Source organism: Mesoplodon densirostris, chromosome 1, assembly GCF_025265405.1.
Source record: "Mesoplodon densirostris isolate mMesDen1 chromosome 1, mMesDen1 primary haplotype, whole genome shotgun sequence".
Classification (NCBI taxonomy): Eukaryota; Metazoa; Chordata; class Mammalia; order Artiodactyla; family Ziphiidae; genus Mesoplodon; species Mesoplodon densirostris.
The window spans coordinates 192,781,614-192,787,613 of NC_082661.1; positions in this window are offsets into that span (position 1 = coordinate 192,781,614).

Below are 6,000 nucleotides of genomic sequence, written 5' to 3' on the forward strand. Positions count from 1 at the left end.
CTTTTTTTAATTAATTTTTTAATTGAGGTAACATTGACTTACGTAAGTTTCATGTGTACAGTGTTATATTTCTACTTCTGTATACCCTACAACATCAATTCTTTACCTGATAATAACAAAACCTACCTGAAAGAGTTGTGAGGATTAAATGAAATAAAGCACATGAAGGATTTAATTCAATCAGAAATAGTTACTAGTAATTACACTGGCATAGCCTTGCCCAGCAAGTGGCAGATAGAAGGTGTTCAATGAGCATTTGTAGAGTAAATAAATGATACTTATTTTAGTACTTCACAGTGATAGTAACTCTAAGACTGGCCTTGGATATCTTCAAGGAAAACGCTCACTGAAATCAGTGTGATCTTGTCAAATGTGTTCTCTGATTATGGGAGTCCAGTGATATATAAAGCTCCCCAGGCTTGTTTCCTGCCCACCACTCATAATTGTGTGACATGTGAGCGTTCAAGTTACTTAACCTTTCTGTGCTTTGACTTCCTTATCTGTAAAGCCAGGATGGCAATAGCATTTACTACCTCAGATTCAGATAGGTGTGAGGCTTCAGCAAGTCAGTTTAGGTAAAGCACATAGCACAGAGCTTGCCATACCTTAAGTGCTCAATAAATGTTAGCTGTTATCCTCTGGCTCGGTTTGGAAGATCTACCATTGCTTCTATTTGATTCACTTGGGGGATTTTTGGACGTTGGAAAGTCAACGCTTCTAGTTTGTAATTAGGAAAGAAGATAAAGCAGACCTCTTGGCAATTTCCTGCATATGAAACCTTGTGTTTTATGAACCACGGAAAGTACCCCAAATTTCTGCTCAACCCACCCCAGCAAACTGACAAATTCGGATCTTTCCCACCCACTCTCTGTACATCTCCTGTGGGACTATGAAAATAAAGGAAGTATTCGTTGCTTTGTGCATAAGCTGTTTTCCTAGTGGTATATTTCTTCTAGTTTCGACAAACTCAAGCTTTCTGCCAGTTTTATCTACCAAAGGGTCAGCCCTGCTCCGAGACCAGAGTTTGCCTGTTTCTGTGGATTTTGCAAAGTCAAAAGTGGGAGAGAGGCAAATTTCAAGTGAGAGTTACAGAGTAGGAGTAGCACTGAATGGCTGCTGCAGTAAACAGTAAAAAGAAATCCCCAGTCCTCAAACCCAGGACACCAAAACAGCCCATTCAGCTGCATGAGTTTTAAAACACAAATACAATTATGCATGAGGGAGAACGGGCCATCAAAACCTGCTGGAGTCCTCTTCTGGCACAAGCTTTGTGGAACTGGATGTGGCAATAAATAATGGCCAGGGTGACTTGCAGAGCTCTGGGCTTGCCCTGAAGTAACTGATACAGTATCAACCACCAGACAAAAGAGAACTTTGACAAAGGATACTGAGATGAAATCAGCTCCCACATACACGAGCATGCCACAGAGGGGTAGAAGGTGGGGAGAACAAAGGTCCGGGTGGGAAGTGAGCAAGAAGGAGCCAAAGTCACCCCTCCCCTTAGAGAACTGCAGCCAGAGCATAAGTAGCCTATACCAGTGCTCCTGGCCACATCTGTCACGTGAAGTTTAGAGGTTTTCAAAGCGGAAAATTTAAACTTTTCATTTTGCTTTGTGTTAGAGAGTCAAGTCTACAGAGACAAATTCACATCATGTATTGCACATTCTGTTTAAACAGGTGTTGACTGATCTCTTCATACAAAATGTCTTCTTTGGTTGCTGTCAGTCAAACCAAGTCTGTGAGTCCTTTATTCCTTCAAGTATTTATTGCATGGTAACCATGGCCTAGGAACTGTGCTAGGTGCTGGGGTTATAGGATGAATAAAGCTTCTCATTTTCTGACTTCAAAGACTTGATATTCTGGGGAATGAGAAAGAGAAAGTAAAGACAGACACCCAGCTAATTAATAAATACAGTGTGGTGGTGGTGGTGATGATGGTGACAGTGGTGATAGTGGTGATGGTGGTGGTGATAGTGGTGATGGTGGTGGTGGTGGTGGTGGTGATGGTGGTGGTGATGGTGGTGATGGTGGTGGTGGTGGTGGTGATGGTGGTGATAGTGGTGATGGAGGTGGTGATGGTGGTGATGGAGGTGGTGATGGTGATGATGCTGGTGGTGGTGATGGTGGTGATGGTGGTGATGGTGATGATGCTGGTGGTGGTGATGGTGGTGATGGTGGCAGTGGTGGTGGTGGTAGTGATAGTGGTGATGGTGGTGATGGTGGTGGTGTTGGTGATGGTGGTGGTGGTGATGGTGATGATGCTGGTGGTGGTGATGGTGGTGATGGTGGTGGTGATGGTGATGATGCTGGTGGTGGTGATGGTGGTGATGGTGGCAGTGGTGGTGGTGGTAGTGATAGTGGTGATGGTGGTGATGGTGGTGGTGGTGGTGGTGATGGTGGTGGTGGTGGTGATGGAGGTGGTGATGGTGGTGATGGTGGTGATGGTGGTGGTGATGGTGATGATGCTGGTGGTGGTGATGGTGGTGATGGTGGTGGTGATGGTGATGATGCTGGTGGTGGTGATGGTGGTGATGGTGGCAGTGGTGGTGGTGGTAGTGATAGTGGTGATGGTGGTGATGGTGGTGGTGTTGGTGATGGTGGTGGTGGCAGTAGTGATAGTGTTAGTGTTGGGAGGGATGGTGATGGTAGTGGTGACAGTGGTGCTGGTGTTGGTGGTAGTGTTGGGGGTTGATGGTGGTGGTGGTGGATGGGTGTGGGGAACAGGCAGACCTGGCTGCCCCACCTTGAAGATGTTTGACCTCAGACGAGATTCTCACACTGTTGCTCCTGACTTCCAGAGTTGACAAATAAAATATTTAAAGAAGCTGCTGATTATTAGATGCTCAATTAAAAACTGTTCGAGTCCTATATGGCAGTGATTAAGAGTCTAAAGCCAGTCTAGTTCAGTTTCAAATTCTAGCTCTAAACATACTAGTCATGGACAAATTATTTAAACTCTTGGTGCCTCCGTTTCCTTATCTGTGAAATTTGATAGTAATAATTAAACCAACCACCTCAGTTTAAACAGATTAAATAGATCAGTGCACGTAAGCACTTAGAACAACCCAATGAATAGTATGCACTATGTGAGTGCTAACTATTTATCATGAACTACAGTAAAATGTGAAATGCTCTGTAATGATGCTATTAAAAATGCTGTGGGGCCTCCCTGGTGGCGCAGTGGTTGAGAGTCCGCCTGCCGATGCAGGGGATACGGGTTCGTGCCCCGGTCTGGGGGGATCCCATGTGCTGCGGAGCGGCTGGGCCCGTGAGCCATGGCCGCTGGGCCTGCACGTCCGGAGCCTGTGCTCCGCAACGGGAGAGGCCACAACAGTGAGAGGCCCACATACCGCAAAAAGAAAAAAAAAAAAAAAAAAAATGCTGTGAACTACTATGCATCATAACATCTTATGGAAAAACCCAAATGAACTTTTTGGCCTACCCAATAGATATAGATATAGATAGGCAGATAGACAGACACACGTATAAAAGAGATACTTGATATTTTGCTACATAGGGAAAAAAAGAACATGTTAACAACACAGAGGGAAACAGAAAACCAGAGAGACTGGAAGAACATACATGACAGTGGTAACTGTTCATCTCTGGGTGGTCTGATTACAGGTAACTCATTTTTTTCCCCAAGTTTTGTGTTTTATAAAATTTTAACAGTTATTGGTTTACTAATTTTAAAACATTTAAAAATGTTTAAGGAAAGAAGGAAGGAAGTTTGGTGATTAAAAGGTGCGTAGAGCTCCAATGAAGGATTGATAGGATCTGTCAGGGAAGGAATCACCGGGAATGGAAACTCTGAACCAGGTATTAAAGAAATTAACTAGTAGGGGCTTTGAAGACATATAGACTGGTACAGAGATGAGGACAAGCTCCCAAGAACTGCCCGATTATGTATTATTTGATTACATGGGAAAGTCATGCAGCAAATAGTGCATGGGATAAGTGGACCATCAACCCTCAGTGAAGAGCCTTCTCTGGGCCTGAATATCAAGAGCCTTCGTGTTCACTTGTTGTCCTGTGGTATCTGATGGAAAGTTTGGTTCCTCTCTCTCTCTCTCTCTCACTCTTTTTTTCTCTCTCCAATTTCAGAAATCTTATTGTGGAATCCTGTCTGTTGAAGATAACTAGAGACCAGTTTAAGTCTTTGTGATGGAACCCACAGAATAGATATTAATTATATTACCTACTTTCCAGATACTGACAGGTAATCTGAGAGACATGTAGACCTCCCTATCATGGCTGAGAACCAGTGTAAGATCCATCTTGTGGATGTCCACTCAAAGCTGAGTCTTTCCCAGGAAGTGGGTGATACAGAGTGACATTCAGCTAGGAATGGTCCTACTTTTCCAGCTCTTCCTGTGCCTCTGGACTCTAAGGCGGTACCAGCCTGTGCCACAGGCAGGGCCCACCAGCTCAGGGCACCTGGCAGTTATTTCAGTTCTTCTGGGTACCAGCCTGCACCTTAGGCTTCTGTCACTGGAGGGCTAAATGCGACAGCAATGACTGGAGAATGTCTTCAATTTATTCCTATATGTTTCTGGAGAGAAGACCTGGAGAGAAGACAGAGAAAAAGCAGCTTCCTTCTTCTCTCTACCTCCTGTCTCTTCTTAAGCCCTCTGCTTTAATTTCTGGCTGACTTGAGCAATGTTGACAAGACAAAGAGAAGTCTTTCCACTGTTTAGTCTACTTTTAATTATTTCAATATGGAGACCTTCCCTGGCCACCAGGCAACAACTGTCCATTCTTGATTTTCCCCTCGTTCTTACTTCTGGGTGCTGGGGATGTAGTTTGGTTGGACCAGGTGCAGCCAGAAACTTCTTGGGAGGTCCAAGCTTTCCCAGAATTTATAATCTACCCAGAGAAAGTCCCTGTGGGGAAACTCCACAGATCTTTCTCTGGTTACACCTCTGGGGACACTGCGGTTGTCCTACTTCTCCTGGGCTGCTCTTGGCTTCCTCAGTGTGATGGTTCTGTCTTCTTTCTTCAGGAAAAAGTCTCCGTGACCTACCCCTTCCTAGGTATAAAGGAAAGACTCTAGGCTTTGGAGCCACACTCTGAGTTCAAATGCCACCTACTTGCTGTGTAACTTTGGGCAAATTACTTTGTGAGGCTGATCCACCATTTCCTTTTGTTTATAAAATGGGAGTAGTGAAATAAGTCAGACAGAGGAAGACAAATACTGTATGATCTCACTTAAATGTGGAATCAAAACAGAAAAAAAAAACGGAACTCAGACACAGAGAACAGATTGGTGGTTGTCAGAGGTGTGGTTTGGGAGGCAGGTGAAACGGGTAAAAGTGGTCAAAAGGTACAAACTTGCAGTTATAGGATAAATAACTCATGGGGATGTAATGTAGAACATGGTGCCTGTAGTTTATAACACTGTACTATATATTTGAAAGTTGCCAAGAGAGTAAACCTTGAACTTCTCATCACAAGAAAAAAAAAATCTAACTATGTATGGTGCGAGTTGTCAACTAGCCTTACTCTGGTGATCATTTCACCATACATTCATGTATATACCAAATCATTATGTTGTACACCTAAAACTAATACAACATTAATGGCAATTATATCTCAATTTGGAAAAAAGATGGGAATAATTTATGTAACTCATAGTGCCAAGAGGCCCAAGGGGGAATAATGGAAGACATGAAGAGTTAAATGAGGTAACAGAAGTTACCTAACAAAAAGCACCTAACACAACATCAGAAATGCAGTAATAATTGGACATTATTTACACCTTTCCCCAGTTTCCCATTCTCCTTTGCTATACCTAGTACATGCATATGATCCTTTTTGTTTCAAGTATTTTCCTATTGACAATTATAGGGCAACTGACACAGGAATTCATATTCTGTTTAACAACCATGGGGAAGTTTGGCAGCTTAACAAAACATCCTTGACTCCCTTGCAGACAGGAGAATTCAGCTTCCCTTGGACTTTGGCTTTAAGACCTCACATTCTTTTCTCAGAAAACAGACC